The following is a 17,293-nucleotide window of genomic DNA, read 5'->3' as shown; positions in this document are numbered from 1 at the left end:
ACCCTTAGCTGGTTGAGCTAACTTCATTATGCTGCCAAGAATAACTCTGGAAATGCTTTGTCACTTCCAAAGGAACACACCATTCCTCACTGCACAAACAATTGTACAAATGCATTTAATCTTTTATTCACATGGTGGCTGGTTGTCAGTCGTGCCTTAGCTGTCTTTCAGCTTCCTAAGAAACTTTAGGACATTCTCCTCTGTCATTTTACATGTCACTTTACCCCTTTATGTTTTTTGTTGGAATTTTGGTTTTGTGGGTTTTTTTTCCCTAAAAGCCCCAAAATGCAGTATGTCTAGATGACAATGGTGCTAAATTTCCACCCATTAATATACACAGAGATACATTATAAATGTCATTATAGACGCCTGCTATCATAATTGCCTAAGGGTCCACAAAATACAACTGGTTATACAAAGAACAGACCAGATACAGCTAGGCAAATTTTGCCACACTTCGTTCTTGTTAAGATTATATTGTCCTAGTCGTACACAGTGAATTGGGAAGTGGTTTTTTCAATAAGTGTGTATAGGCAGAAAACAGTCTTGCTAGTCTTAGTTCACTCTTTTCCACATACACATGGCCATGTATTCCTGTCTTTTCTACTTTCAAATGCTAACAGCCTATTCGGTTAACAGTTCACAACTGCATAGCACAAAATTTTGCAAAGATATTAATAAACTGACACTAATTATTAACAAATATTATCCTTCAAAAAAAAAAAAAAAAGTGCAGGATTATACCTAGTTCTTTTTCTTTATTTAATGAATATGGTACTAGAGCCAGCAAGGACAAGGACAGAACAATGTTTCCTGAAGTTAATGCCAGTTACCAGCACAGCTACAACTTAATGACCAAATTGGTCTTCCCTTCTGTGTTTGTTTTCAGAAGAAAATAATCATGTTATTAACAACTAATACTTGCACTGCAGACAGTCTGTTAACAGAGATGATGAAAGCCAGGTGATGGATAAGAACTTCTTCATATTTCATAACCAGAAAGAATCTGAAACACAGAAAAAACATACAATTGACACCAGGAAGCTTACCTACTACTTAAAGTGGAATTGTTCCATAGTCTCTCATAGCTGCAGGGGCCTGGAGCACCTCCTCCTCCCCTGCCCCTGCCCTTGCCCTTGTCGTGCCCGGGGCTGTTCCTCACACTTTTCCCTTGCTCCGGCAGCGTTTTCTCTTCCTCAGAGCTGCTGCCCTGAGGCACCGCCGGCTCCGTGCCTGGCTCAGCTGCGCCTTGTGCTGGGGCCGGCTGGAACCGGTTAGAGCCGGCTGTGACGGGCACGGGGCAGACCCGGCTTCTCCTCACAAGGGCTGCCGCTGCCCTCAGAAGTTTGCTTCCTGTGCCCAGCTAAAGCCTTTCAGCCGGTATTCCATACTTGTAGGTGATGCTTGGCATCCCTACCCTGAGACTGTTGGCTGCCTGGGGCATGAAGGAGCATGAACATTGGTTTGGGGAAGCCATCCCCAGGTCCCTGAGGTACCTGCACATCAGGAGGAAACAGCAGTGGCAGCCCACCCGGGTGATGGGAGTCTCTGCAAGCAGAGTAAGTCCTGTCTTCTTTTTCCTTGGATTTGCCAAGTATTGCTAGTTTCTCGGAATATTTGACTATAAGAATGCCCCAGGACTTTTACTTGGTAGTTGAGGGGGAAGCAAACAGCGCTGAGGGGAGGTTTTCTGCCTGTTGCTGCTGTGCCAATGCTGTTCAGGTTACCCATCCAGTCTGATCTCTGCTGCCTTTCCCTGGCAAGAGCTGGTTTTCTGGGTTATAGTAGGTACGGCATGTTGTCAATAACCAAAGAACAAAGAGGTAAAACGTAGAGCCAAGGCCGTTGTGTTTGTACCTCATACTGCTCCCAAGCTGGAAACAAAAGATGGGGATTTTCTAAAAAAAGTAAAAAGTGCTTAAGAGTAAATAGAAAATAAAACTTTGAATAAAACCCCCTCTCCAGATGGTCATTAAATATGTTAAATGGCAGTCTGCTTTCAGCCCACCAGGCACCAGTTTTATTATTCTAATAACATCTTAAAATGAAAAAGATAAAGTCTTATAAAAAGAGGCTGTTAACTTTGATGGTGTTTAATCCGGATAACTTTTAGAATACCCATTAATGTGCAAAGATACAAAACATATATTCAGCAACAAGAATGGTTCTCTCCTGAAAGGCTCTCATGCAAACATCTCCAGACTTCTCCTGTACGCCTTTGCATGCAGGTGCTTAAACCCAGAAATCCTCAAAGGAAAAACTTCACACAGTGTTTTAAAAACAAGGCAGTGATTTATAGACAAGTCAAAATTATGAATGTTGAAAGTTCAGAAAAGTAGGCAAGACGGTTTGTAAAGGTTGTTTCACTCGCTGTCTAAGCATTAGATATTACTCAATGCACGTTTACTAATGTTTGATACATATTCTACATACATATTAATAGTATTTGCTCATGCAATAAACCCTGTACTTTTAACAGTAATTTACAAAGGTATTCATTTCATGTGTAGTGGTTTGGAATTTCTGTATTCATTTTGGGACAAATATATATATGTTTCAGTTTGATATTATGTAAATATCAGGATTACTTCAGGTTTTCAAAAATTGAAAACTGAATGCTGTGATGTCTGTCCACTTACTTTATTTGAGGTATCTGGATGTGAAAAGTCTGAAAGCCTGGAGTGCAAAACCTCCTTTTAGAAAAGTCCCCAGCTATTTACAGTACTGTTTCAACTGAAGCCTCATTTCTGTAAAGGTGTTTTAGGGTATTCTGTTTATAGGAGATTCTAATTCCAGTGCTGAAACAATAGAACCGTCCAGATTTACATATTTAATAAGATTTTTATATTGCTTTAGAACTGCTATATCAGTTTTATAGTGCATCCAAAGAAGTTTTGCTCCTTTCTTTTTTACATGCTAGATATGATTGCAAAGTTTTCATACAGTCTTTACAACTAATTTATATTTATTTTTATAGAATGACAGAGTTGTAAAATGGTGAGGAAAGTATTTAACACTTCATGTTCACTGGATAGACCAGTTCCTACTAGCGTATTTATTTATTTCAGGTGATACTTCCCCCTAAGTATTCTTTTCCAAGCAGTTCAGTTGTCATATGTTTGTCATGAGAAACCCAAAATGGTAGAAGATAGGCTTTGACTCATTGTGTACATGTGAATTAACTTCTGTTAGTAGCAATTATTGAATAATTTTAAGGAAACAGACTTGATGGATTTCTTTCAATGGTTATTCTAATCCAGTGTCCATATTCGTTGTTTTCTGTCCTTGTTTTATTCATCTTGCATCAGCCAGTTGAGTAAGCTCCTTGGTCTAAGTGATCATTGTACAGTTGTTAATTATAATCAACTCCTTTGGTTTTCACTGATTTTGAAAACTAGGTTAGAACAACAAAGAAAAGTGGTGACAAAATTAACTATTTCACTTAAGTGGGGAAAGCCAATTTTTATATCCCTTATGCAAAATAGCCTTTAAAAAGTCATAAGTAATCACTTGTGTTCTATGAACTAGAGGAATAAAATCTTATTGCAAGCTAATTCTTTCTGAACAGCAATTTCGAAGTGGAAGGGATTGAAATATACTGCTGATATTAAGGATTATGCAGGAAAAAAAGCTTTTTAAAGATTCTTTTAAGGTTTTTCTCTGCCTGCAGAATTTTACTTGGTGAAATCTTGGAAAAAGATTCCCACTGCTGTCCACTGGAGCACTAGAGAATCATGTGTAGAATATTATGAAACATATATTTGAATTTGGATACCAAGGAAGCTTTGTGTAGTGCTGTACTATAGGTACACTATAGCAGTGTTCACTACAGTGCAGAAATGGAATAATAACAAATTTGAAGATGTTGGAGATATCAATGGAGATAAATGGATAAATGATCCAGTAAAGTTTATGTTGGAGAACTACATTCTTCTTCCTTTTTATAGTAGAGTAACTTGTAAGGACAATTTTTCATATTGTTTTCGCTGTTTTTCAAGAGGAATTGACAGTAGAAACTGGTGTGATTATTGGAGAACATGATTCTGAAGCACAGCACAGAAGTCCCTAAGTTTCTGCTCTTCTAAAAGTTCAGATTGATTAGTTGAGAGGTCTTCTGTTTGTAATAATACTACTGATGTTAAAATGTGTACAAAATTGCACAGTTGTATGCTTGACAAAATTCTAAACTGATTAATAGTTTTAGTTACATTCATAGAATAGTTAGGGTTGGAGAGGACCTTAAGATCATCAAGTTCCAACCCCCTTGCCATGGGCAGGGACACCTCACGCTAAACCACGTCACCCAAGGCTGTGTCCAACCTGACCTTGAACACCGCCAGGGATGGAACATTCACAACTTGCTTGGGCAGCCCATTCCAGTGCTTCACCACCCTTGCAGTAAAGAGCTTCTTATATCCAATCTAAACTTCCGCTATTTAGGTTAGAATTAAGGGAGACATTCTTTACTGTGCATGAGCGTTTCATGAGTGCAGGTGTTACAAGTGAAAATTTAAATTATTGGATATAAAACTAAAAGGCAAGAATACAAGCTTGCAACTTTGCTATCATTCAGTGTTACCTAAAAACTTATGAAATACTAACAAGTTGTTCTTAAAGCAAATTCTAATTTCTTCCACTTTCACGTTCAGCTTCGTTGCAAGTACAGTCCCTTATGTTTATTGGTTCTGATGAGTGCAGTGGCAGGTCACAGCCTTGAGGTGATAGAAGATGAAGGAAGGCGTGAACTTGTTCCCAGAGTTAGCGTACAAGTTGGAAGGTTTCCTTGGTTAATAAAAGTTCATGTTTTCAATCATTATATACTTGATTTTCATTTTCAAGTAGGAAATGTGTCAAGTACAGCTTTTTCTTTTTTTCTTTTTTTCTTTTTAAATCACTAGGGCTTAGATGAAGCTTAATTTATTTCAGTAGCTGAAACTTGTCCTCTTAGTAATTTTCCAATAATGAAATCTTGCAGCAGTCATGTATTAGAAGGGGAAGCAAAGTGTCATGTAGCTTAAATTTCAGGGTTGTGTATCGCTGTTATCACCCCAAAAAGGGAGCAAATTTTGCTTATCTAAACTAGTCACATGTTGGGATTCAAATAGAAGTCACATCAGAATGTAGTTTCAAACCGTAAGGGTATTATAGAAACAGCAGACAATACCTGCATATCCTACACTGTCACTAAGTAACTCTACCTTCTAAGCCCTTTGAAAGGGAGTCCAGAACTTGAAATTTATGTTTAAATAAATATGTAAGGTATCATTCGAAGTCTGCCAAGGCTAATGCATTAGTAAGTGTAAAAACTAATCCCACTAAGGGAGCCAGAGAAGCCAGTCTGCTTTTGTAACAGTAACACACTGAAGCCTCAAGTATGCTGTTCTCCAGTTGATCTCCAAGTAGTTGCTAGACTCTCCTCTCCTATTGTTACAAAATTGAATTAGTCCTTCATGATGAGGGAAATAGGTGCAGATGATGTTTGATATTCTGCCTCTGGCAGTGGCTAATATTACATGCTTCAGAGGAAAAACAGAAATATCCCATAATACCACTAAGTCCAATCTGCAATGCTGAATGTAAGATAACATGCCTTCCTAGTGCCTGTAGGGCTAAATTATGCCTTGTTGCATGAGACTAAATTAATCTTTTCTTAAGCAGTGCTATTTCAGATATTGCTATTGGTCAGTTATGCAGCCCCTCTTAAAATCCCATGCTCAGCTGTTGTACTGCATAAATGATTATTTCCTATTGGGTATTATATATCTAGTAACCATAAATCTTTGTGAATAACCACTTGGTTTTTTGTTCTGACAGGTGCTTCCAGGGAATGCTCGTTAAAAGGAAGAAGTACTTCTGTCTGCATCTGGTGAAGTCAGCCCCAAAGTATTTGAAATACTAAACAGCACTGGCCAGAAATTGTGTCCTGATGCTCACAGGTAATCTTTCCTTTTGTAATGGCAGGTGCTTAGAAAATCATTGTTTGAATCTACTGTGCTCACATTCTATGAGGATTCTAGTGTTTGTTTACTGTGGATCACACTCATTTAGAACTATGCTGTGTCCTCAGTAATTATAAAGGAAAAAATAATGGTTCCAGGACTTATAATTCATAAAGTGATTTTGCCAGTGGCTAAGGTAAGACATGTTATATGATAACAAAACATGGACTATTCTGTCATTCTTTGTCTACACTCCTACTAGTTTTATTAGAATTGAGAAGAAAAAAGTATAGGATGCGGAAGACATATCCAGTCTAATTAAATAATTTTAATATCTCAATCTAGACCTTTTAGATCTTACCCCTCTTCCGATATATCTTCTACATACTGGTGGCGCAGTGTCCCCCTTCCATTTCTCACAGGACTGTAATTTTTATTAAGCAAAATGTATGCCAAAGAACATACAATTTTAGCTGGACATCAGTCATCTTAGAATTGGTCTCATATCAGGTTCCAGGCAAAGCCATGCTCTTGTTAGAATGATTGAGAAACAATAAAACAAGGATAATTATTTATCTGTAAGAATTTATAGATGATGGGAACATATTAGGCTGTTAAATATTTCATCTTTTGAATAATTTTGTCAGCTCTCTGCAAATTTGATTTTTCAGTTTTCTTTTCTTATAGTCAAGGCCAGAAAAGAACTTAACTAAAAGAAAAGCATGGTCTCCTGCTGCTAGCACACTCTGTGCAGAGATGACTGAATAGAAAAAAAGACTTCTTTCGGGTTATTACTACTTCTACTTGAAAAAAACCCAACAAACAAACAGAAAAAAACACAGCCAAAAAATCCCCTGAGAGTTGCTACCTTTTCCCTAGTACTAGACAGTTCTTTGTAACTCACACATGCATTCACATGCCACTGGCCTTACTGCTGGGTGATCGTTGCTAGTTTAGATGATCAGCTAAGGCCAGAGTTTTCTATCCACTGCTAGTTGTATGCCCCCACACCATTTTGCAGCTTTCTTGTTCTTTACTTAGACTTGCCACAAGAGAAAATGCTCCTTACCCTTGAGCCCAAACCATTTTTACTTAGAGTTACCTTTGCAGGTACAGCAGTGTATACAATACATGTGATGACTGCACACTGCTTTGCTGTAGCAATAGCTTTGCTGTATTTTTTTACCCCCTGGCAAAAAAAAAAAAAAGAAAAAAAAGTTTCATTTTTTTTCAGCAACTCCAGAGCTGAGGAACTGGGGTGCACTGAGGATGCCCTTTGTGATGCAGGTGCTCTGAATGGGAGGAGAGGCAGAGTCAACAATGCTTCTGTTTGGAAAACCTAGAGAAAGTACCTCACGGCTTGGTCTTAACTGAGTTTTCATGGCCAACAGCTAAGGAGGTATCAAGTCACAGAGGAGAATGGGAGTTCTTGGTATCCATAATGCACAGCATACACAGCTAAATCAGGCCTAGCCCTAGTCTGTCATTTCCTGTCTTCACACTATATTTTCCTACCTATTGTTTTTTATCCAATTTAGTCTGTGTTGTTTTCTTTTTATTTTTAGAGGCTTGGTTTATTTCTCCCTGCTCTCCCTTGATGTCTCAAACACCACATCTCTGCCAGGCTAGTGAAGCTGATTTCTAAACAGAAATGTCAGAAATTTAGTACATAAATTTTGCTGTTGTAGAGAAAATACTTTCTTTTCAGCAGCCTTAGGGTCTTCAGCTGTGGTATTTTTAATAAGGTCAATCTTCATAAAAAATAATAGTTAAAAGTAAGCTATTCTATTTTACTATAAAATAAAACCACTTCACCTGTGAAGGAAATGAAAGTGAGTGATCATATTGAGAACTGGAGAAAAAGGAATGGACATTATGGGTAAATGCTACTCTGTGCACCTCTGTCACAGTTTTGGATCAGACAAGTGGGACTCTGAGAACCTGCCTGTAAACTGTGTGTTTTGATCTGTGTTTGAAGAACCTTTTCAGATGTGCACTGCAGGAGTGCTTCTGTCATTGCATACTTCCTGACAAGTGATCTAGAGAGAAGAGAGTAATTGAATGCTAGCTTGGAGATAGAGATCATCAGCTGATTTTCCCTCTGAGATTTATATATGGATGACAGAATGGAAAAATAGAAAGGGAAATTAGGGTATTTTGAATATATTGAAGTTTTCTGCAGCTTCGTAAAAGTAGGGCATATCTGAAAAGGAGAAGTGCCTCACACTTACATATTTGGATTTCACTAAGCAGCTAGTCAGTCCTGTTTCTGTGCTGCAGTTTGAAAACTGATGCTTTAATAATTATTCAATACGTAGTAGTTAATTATTTATTAATTAATGCTTCTTGACTTTTGATTTGGCCCAAGCATATATCAAGATTCTACTGTTGCACACGAATTCTCTTAACTGTGAATAAAAGTTATGAAACCATGCTGATTAATAACAGTGTTGAATTTTCACAGCATATAAATTCATGGTAAATTAACAATCAAAATACAGACATCCATTTTATAGAGTAGTTAGGTTTTAGTGCAGTATCTAAATGCTTAATTTTTTCAAAGGCTAAATGCAAAGTGGAAATGAGTAGTGTAGATATTGACCACAGTGTGTTTTTACACACAGATCTTTTAATTTTTCTTTTTTTCTTTTGTTACATCAGATATTTCATATATTGGATTTCAGTGATCATTCACCTGAAAAAAAAAACAAACCCACCAGCTGAGAACTGTGTAATTTCAGAAATAGAAAACTACATTCTCTCGTATTTCACAATTCAACCATGAGGATTAGAAATATTCTCCAAGGCAAAAAGTTGTTCTGGGAGAATGAAGTCTCTTGTACTCCTCAAGACATATTTGGAAGCGCAGTTTTCATTCCTGTCACAGTGACTACTGGTGTCTGCCTCTATATAGTTCCTCAGTACTCACACAGCTCCCATTAGCGTTTAGCTGTGATCCTTCAAATTTTTAACATCATAAGACTATAATGGTTCATATTTGTTTGTTTGGGTTTCTTGAAAGTTGTCTTATTCAGAAGAAGGAAAACATGTTTATTTTGGAAAGCAAAGCAAAAAAGTGTCGGGTGGACATTATACTTCCAGAAGTTAGAAGAAATCTTATCCTACCAGATGTATCTTTCATTCAGTTTGACATGAAACAATTTTATTTTGCTGGGGAAAAAAATAATATTTTGAACAATTTCCATATTATTATTGAATACTTATAGACATAATTGTGCATGGTGAAAAATCTAAACGTTTGATCTAAAAAAACCGAGAATATTAATAACATTGGAAAGGCCATTGTTTAGATGGAGTTTGCTTTAGGAATAGTTATCCATCTATAAATATCAATGATAATATATACAAAAGAATGAAGTACCTGCAGTGTAAACTGGCAGAAAAGTTAAAATGCACCATTAAATTAAGCCAGAGAAAAGTAGAACTTCAAATATTGCTTAGTTGTTTTAAAATATTTTCAATATCTCTTTCCATGGCTCAGATAAAGCTATAATTTACAAAGGAATGTAAGGATGCAAGAGTGTACATTTTGGGTGTAATATATGTTTTGTACAGTTTTGAAATATATGTAGACCATGTTTTGCTCCCTCACTTTAACTGTAATTTGGCAGCTAATAAAATTATCATACTTCATTGATTCTGGAAATTCCCAGTCATCAGCCAGCTCAAAGATTGGGTGTATAGCCAGCTCTATAGACCAAAAGAGGATTCTGGTCTGTTCCAAAATTCCCATTCTTAGTTATGACAGTCCAAATCCTACCCCCTTCCTTTTCTTTTTTTTTTTCCCCAACAATAAAACTGCATTTTCACAATATGTGCACATTAAAGGTGAACCTGTCAAGCCCTCTCAATTTTCCCTAGGGATCTCACTTCTTCCCCCTGCTCCAAGATTCCTTGAAGATCAAACCTTCTGTATGGTGTGATGCCTAGAAAATGCTTTATAAGGGAAATTTTTTACTCTAGGTTTGTTCATATTAGGGGCTTTTGTATAATATGGTGACTCAATTTCTGTCATCAAAAAAAGAGATTTTTAACAACAATTTAGTATTTATCCTTTTTTTGGGTGGGAAAAAACTGTTGTTGAGATCTGGGGAAAGAGCAGACAGGACTGTTGTAAGGGAGATAGTGCACCTGCAAAGGGCAGAAGGTAAATCTGCTTGTCCTGTAGTGTAGCATTTCCTGACTCTGAGCCATCTTAGACATCATCATCTTAGAGTGTCAGAAAGTGGGGGAAGAGCACCAACTTCTTAATGTGAGAAATGAAAGGAAAAAATTACATGTGTGCTTAATAATTTTTCCTCCATTATGAACAGTTAAAAAACCCGTCTCCTCCAGTTTGGTTTTTCATGATTTATTATTCAGATTTTGCTCATTAATCTGTGATGCTTAATCTAGTTTATGTACTATGGTATATTTATTTAGTCATTTCTTATATTGAGAGGCTGAGTCTGTCCTTTATATTGTTTACTCGTCTCCGAACTACCAAAAATTCTAGGGGCAAATGGATTATCTCAATGTTGCAGAGAAAATGCGCAGTCTTAGATGTTGTAATATAATGAAGATGAAATTTGGCATTCTTTGCTTTTACTAGTCTGCAGTCTATCACATCAGTATATGAGAGCAGACATTTCTTTCTTTACTATTTAATCAAGTATCTAAAGATATTAAACTAGAATAAGTTAAGGGCTTTTAATAGACTATGAAAATGCAGCAATTTCAAGATTGCTGTCAAGTCTACATTAATTATTCTTTAATTAAATGCAGTATTTTTAGCCTAAAGAAGTGCAGACATTTTGTTTGAAATAGGGGGTAGGAATCTGTAGAAATCAAACCTATTAAAAAAGCTTAATTTGTAGTATGGAGAGGGGAAAGAAGAGATGACCAAATATGTCATACTTGAAGCAGAGATGAAAGAGAACTATGTGATTAAGGACAGGAACAGAAAACCAACAAATCTGTGATTTAGGAAAAGGCTGGGTGAGATGACTATGCCAGATTTAGGTTTTCAAACAAATCTAGGGAATTAAAAGAAAAAAGGCAAATTACTTTATAAAGGCAGTCATATTGGTTTCTTAGGTTTTATTCAGCATAAAAGGTTATGCTTCATTAAAGCTGTAAAAGTATAAAACAATACGTATGAAGACTTACCTTATAGAGGCTAAATCTTTTTGTACACCAAGGTTTATACAGTGGTGTCACAACCTTGCTCTCAATATTAGAGTATTGCATTATAATATACAGCATCCAATCATATAGGTGAATGTGAGTAATATAACCTAGGGCTCATAAACTCTCTGACTATGTACCTGTGTTGCATTTTAATGCCATCTCTCTACTGTCTGTATCATTAAATCTGACATCCCAAATTTTATTCCCTTTAGTGGTGGTGTTAGGTTGACTGCCTACTAAATATGAGCCCTAAGTGAAGATGACTTCACCTTGGTGCCGAGCTTTCTTTGCTTCAATTACCTTTAGTACTTATCTTGCTTCAATTAACTTTGCAGGACCTGTGAAAAGGTCCTTCTAAGGAAGGAAAAAATGTATTTGGGAGTACACAGTGATACAGAAATGAATTCAAAGAAATGGCATCTTTTGGCAAATATAAGTTATTAAAGGCCATATATAAGTAAAAATTATTGTTATATTTTCAGTCCCTCTCTCATACCTAATTCTCTTGCTTAACCATGTATAGACTCCCTCAGTACAAAGGAAGTATCTTTGCCTGTCTTATTCCTATGACCCTTGTTTATTTGAATTTTATTTCAACATTCTCAGGAGGGTCATCATGTCTCTTCAGTATTTCAGCAGTAAATATATGCCTGATTTATACTGCAGACTTATTAGATATACGAAGAGTATCTGAATATTAGCAAAAAAGATAAATAGCAGTAACAATAGTAATTTGTAGTATCAGAATAGGAAGATTTAACCAAGGTATAGCAAAGGTAATGATAAGGAGGATAATCTCTTAAGCAGTGCAATATAACTTAAGTGTATGTGTATGTACATGAAACATACAGAATGTAGGCGTTTTGTCCCATGGGAGACTTAATCGTGAATTTAAAAAAGTGGCTTTATTTTACTGCTCTGCTGTAGGCGTTGCTGCTTGTGGGAAGTTTGAATCAAAGTATTGATTATAGTGATTTTTTAATTCTGGTGAGAGAGCTATAGATGTATGAGAGAACTGTGTCTACAGCATGAGTTTGTAAACGCGTTTTGAGGCCACAAGCCTGAAATATGAGAAACAATTTGGAACCTATAATAGTGACACAGTTTAGTGGTGGGTTTTGAAGTCCTAGGGTAAAGGTTGGACTTGATGTGACCTAGTCGATTCTGTGATTTTATGAATTCACGAGGAGTGGCTATTACTACCTATTTGAACAAAAGTAATCGAGTAGCGGAAGAGTTAATTATGTGCTAGTTAAAAAAAAAAGCAGATGATGTTTTATGTAATTTTCAGAATTTATGCTTTTATCAGTATTACTTTATCCTACTTCTGTACTGATATTCCATACTGTTATCTTGTTTGAAAAGACCTGTGGTTTGGGGTTTTGTTTTTTTTTTCATTTGTTGTGGTTTGGGGGTTTTTGGAGGTTTTTTTTCTTTTTTTTTTTTCCTCAGATGAGCTTTCATATAGTTCTAATATATAGCCATGAAAGGTGAGACATTGTTCATCAGCTGGTCACATATAAACAGCTGGTATTCAAAAGTATGACATCCCCTATTAGTTCCAGGGTTTGCAATTGTTTTTTTTCAAATTCAGTGTTCCCACGTTCTCTCAATTAAAATATTCGTGAATTTGCTTTGTAGGTTGTTTTGCACGTTGCTTGCTTTTTCTTTTGAGATGCAACGTCCCTCATAAATCTGAGTAGTCTACTAATGATATGTGTCTTATAGTTGGTGCTGTATTTCATGGAAGGATTTATTGTTGTTACAGCGTAATGCAATTAGTAATTGTTATGTTTGCTAATCTTTGTGAGTCTTGCATTTAGTTGCCTTTATTCGTATTTCTGGAATAATTTCTTTTGCTTGACTAAAGCAGAACATGTACTGTATTTGAAACATGACCTCTCTGGAACAGAGTTGGCTTTCCCTTTCATGATAATTAACATTCAGTGATACATTCCTGAATGGGCAAAGCACAAGGTATATAGTCTTGAATGAACAACTCTGTTTTCCCTCCTGTACTCAGAAAGATCAACTATGTAATTATTGTGCTCAAGTAGCTGTGGTCTAAGAAAAGAAAAGTCCATTCAAACCTGTGTTAAAAGCTTTAGCTTCAATTAATTTTCATCAGAACTGTCACACTCACACACACCCAGTGGCCCAAATACTACTGGAAATAGCTGTCTGTGTATTTTTTTTAATGAATTGGCCAGATTGAGAAATAAATGGGGCGACTAACATACAAAAATTTATATTAAAATATAATACGGTTAAAATATAACCATACTGTTTCCCCTATGCTATATCTGATCAGATCATACTTTGAATGCTGATATCAGTCAGTGCTCAAAATGAAGATGAAAAATATGAAGGTGATAATGCTTGGTTTTGTTTGTACTATAGATTTTAGCAAATTATTTTCCTGCCAGTCTGTTAGCAAGCAGTGTATGAGATTTGCCGGGTGCTTTTGCTTTAGAAAGTGTAGACTGTGTTGGCACTCAACAGACTGTTGTATTTCAAGAAACAAGTGACTTGCTTGTAATGGAAAGAAATATTATAGGAGAAGCAAAAAGTCAAATTTTATATTACTTTCTCTATAACTCCCTCAGAAAGGCAGATGCCCCTTTTTGGAGAAACGGTTTTATGTCTTTATCTGCCTGGGTTCATCATGGTCTTTGGACTTCTTCACTGTTGAGCTACATCAAATTCTTCATAATATGGGAACTCCAATTTAGGAATATAAACCCAAATGTATGATGTTTACTGACTTCCCTTTCTCTTAAGTAATTAGCCATATGTTTGAACCTGATCTTCTCTGATCAGGAATATTGTTCTCTGAGCATCTGTCTCCTTAATTTCATAGAATGATAGAATAGTTAGGGTTTGAAAGGACCTTAAGATCATCTAGTTCAAACCCCCCTGCCATGGGCAGGGACACCTCACACTAAACCATGCCACCCAAGGCTCTGTCCAGCCTGTCCTTGAATACTGCCAGGGATGGAACATTCATGACTTCCCTGGGCAACCTATTCCAGTGCCTCACCACCCTAACAGGAAAGAATTTTCTCCTTATATCCAATCTAAACTTCCCCTGTTTAAGTTTTAACTCGTTACCCCTTGTCCTATCACTACAGTCCCTAATGAAGAGTCCCTCCCCAGCATCCCTATAGGCCCCCTTCAGATCCCAGAAGGCTGCTATGAGGTCTCCACGCAGCCTTCTCTTCTCCAGGCTGAACAGCCCCAACTTTCTCAGCCTATCTTCATATGGGAGGTGCTCCAGCCCCTGATCATCCTCGTGGTCCTCCCCTGGACTCGTCCCAACAGTTCCATGTCCTTTTTATGTTGAGGACACCAGAACTGCACACAATACTCCAAGTGAGGTCTCACAAGAGCAGGGTAGAGGGGCAGGATCACCTCCTTCGACCTGCTGGTCCCACTCCTTTTGATGCAGCCAAGGATATGGTTGGCTTTCTGGGCTGTGAGCACACGCTGCCAGCTCATGTCCATTTTCTCATCAACCAAGACCCCCAAATCCTTCTCCGCAGGGCTACTCTGAATCTCTTCTCTAGATTTGACTGCTTACCAGTTGGGAAGCATGTGAGATACCTTGCCCATCTCATTGATGTGCCTCTCTCTAGAGGCCTGAGACATGACAGTGTAAAACTGTACTTCACTTATTGTAGTCTGTACAATTCAAAACAGAATAAATGGGGTTTGGTATGAGTATTTCCTGGCAGTCTAAACCAGAAATACTGTCCAGGGAGTCTTACCATGGTATACGTGGCCTCGCTTTGTGTTCCTTATTTGCATTCATATTGAATGCCACTGATGCCAGACAAAATCTGAAATCCAGTAAGCATATTGTTCTGCAACTTCATACAGGGTCAATTCTATTAACAAGGTAAATTTATTGATTTATGCCATTTAAAGCATAAATGTTTTCTGATGACTCAGAATTCCGTGTCAAACTTGGCTGCAACTGCATGGGCATTTTGGTTCACACAGCAGTGCATTTTGAGGCAAATCTCCTAGTTTCTTGTTTTATTGCATATTGTTTTGATTCGTAACAATGAAGATTCAAGAGTCCTGAAGCTCAAAGCCAGCACCAGTGTTGAGAACCTTGTTGAAAGAATTTAACTGAAAAAGACCTTATAGCAGCATGCCATCAGATTATATCAACTCGTAAAATAGGCATATATATTTAAAACACAGAGATTTTAGGTCCAGCATATTGAAGTACTGCTTCTTGCTCTTCGAACACAAAGGCTTGAATGTGAGCTTCCCCAAGAGCTCTTTGGATAGAAGATGTTTGGTGTGCAGAGAAAAGATGAAGATATTTTAAAGGGACAGATTAAGTTAGAAGTAAAAGTTTCATTGTTTTTTGTTTTTTGTTCTTTTAGTATTCTTTTTGTTGAGGCTAAGTTAAAGGTACTCTGCAGTATCCAGAATTCTGTAGTAAATTATCCAATCCAGAACATACTTTCAGCACAGAAGAAAAGCCTCACAAAAACCGTTAAATTGCAACCAAGATGACGTGTAAGAGCAAAGATGAGATATTTGCGTGAAGGGCTGGCATACATTCCTAAGTACTTACCCTGTGTATTTGCTGCTGCCGAATGACTTATGAAGAATAATAAATAATGGGTATCATTTCAGTCTGTTTACTTCTTGCAGCTGATACACAGCAGAGTTACAGACTTCCAGTATAAAGGTGTTGTTTCTGCATTGAGGCATTTATCTAAGCCCCCTTCTGCTTCTGAGCCCTGAGCTGGTCACCATTGCTGTAGTTCAGCCCTGTCTGAGAGGACTGTGAAGTGAGTGTCCACTCAGGAGTGTGGACATCCACAAGCACAGTGCACAGCTCTCTGCTGTAGCACAAACAGGAAACTTTTTTCTTCTTCTGGCAGAGCAGTTAGTCATGATTTCTGTGCTTAAAAGCAGGTTGTAGACAGTTTGTGAGAGTCTTCCCATTTCAGAGCTAGCAGCCAGGGAGATGTGCTTCATTAGTCTCAATAATTATCAGAAATAATGATGAAAAATAATCACCAAGGCAAGAATAAAGGCACTCATCCTGCCTCCAACCTTGCTGTCTGTGGTCATTAGAAAGTTCTCCCACAAAGAAAATTGTTCGTTTATGTCTCTTAATTTAACTCTCTGTTGTCCCAGTATATTCAAATGCTTAGAAGAAAGGAAATAAGCAAGAGTAAGAGAAAGCTTATTTATATGTAAGCATGATATTTTTTTCACTAATGCCAGATGGAGTATCTTAATAATGTGATAAACTAATAGAGCTAAATTACTGCTTAGTAATTTGATGTCACAAATCCAAACTATGTTAAATTATATGTGGGCTCAAACACAGGGAGCTTTAAGCTAAATGAATGAACACTTTTGCTGCAGCAAGTGAAATGAAATTGTTCCAACCCGCTAATTAAGATATACAATAGTGATTTTTGATATTAAAAGAAAATAATTAAACCTACAAGGGATATGTTTGCTTTTCACTTGTACATTAGATGTATTCCTGTCAATTTCTCTGTTGAATTAAGTACAGTCTGTGGGATGGGAGAAAGGCTTCTGTTTTATCCTAGATGTAAATTTGAGACGTTTTAAGTGTCTTCAGTCTGTGATCTGCTAATGTCAAACATCCTGAATACATGAAGGCAACTTGATGTAAAGTTACAGAATGTAAGTTTATTTCAATTTTTTCTTTGCCTTTTTTCCTCCCTTTTTTGAATGTGTATGTGTGTACTGTTCTGTATTATGAACTGCTACAAAAAGCCAGGGCATCATTCAAAGTCCTGTTATGGAAGAAATAGGTTATTTGCCTCATAACCTTTCTGTTTTTCTAGTAGTTCTAAATTAGGTCCCTTGGCTTGCTCTTCAAGGTGAGTGGCTTTTTCATTAAGTGCAGAGAGCCTTAGCTTCTTCTGAGTTACTTAAATTCCCTGTGCTCTGGGCCACTGGTTTTAGTCATAGTTTGCTTTCAATGTTGGCTTTGGCCAAAGTTAATACTGCAAGCTGTATGTGTTATCAGCTTTTTTTTTTTTTTAATTCGCCCCTTTTTTTCCTTTTTTTTAATCTGACATCTTTTCTGTCTGAGAGATCAACCTGCATGATTGCTAGAGTATTAACTCTGTCATTAGCTTTCAGTAGGTCAGGAACAT

The 17,293-nt window shown here is 37.0% G+C and overlaps 1 long non-coding RNA gene across 1 annotated transcript in view; it reads left to right on the top strand.

Moving 5' to 3' along the window:
• LOC133215622 (uncharacterized) overlaps positions 1-17,293 on the top strand; it is a 216,285-nt gene that overhangs the window by 186,576 nt on the left and 12,416 nt on the right. The window contains exon 5 of the long non-coding RNA XR_009726432.1: positions 5,815-5,936. This is a non-coding gene — a long non-coding RNA (uncharacterized LOC133215622). The remainder of the gene's footprint in view (positions 1-5,814; positions 5,937-17,293) is intronic.

Source organism: Neopsephotus bourkii, unplaced genomic scaffold, assembly GCF_033783945.1.
Source record: "Neopsephotus bourkii isolate Nb327-2 ecotype Australia unplaced genomic scaffold, CSIRO-AGI_Nbou_v1 NB_991, whole genome shotgun sequence".
Classification (NCBI taxonomy): Eukaryota; Metazoa; Chordata; class Aves; order Psittaciformes; family Psittacidae; genus Neopsephotus; species Neopsephotus bourkii.
Note: the sequence above shows the minus strand (reverse complement) of the source record. Positions and strands in the feature narration are given on the sequence as shown.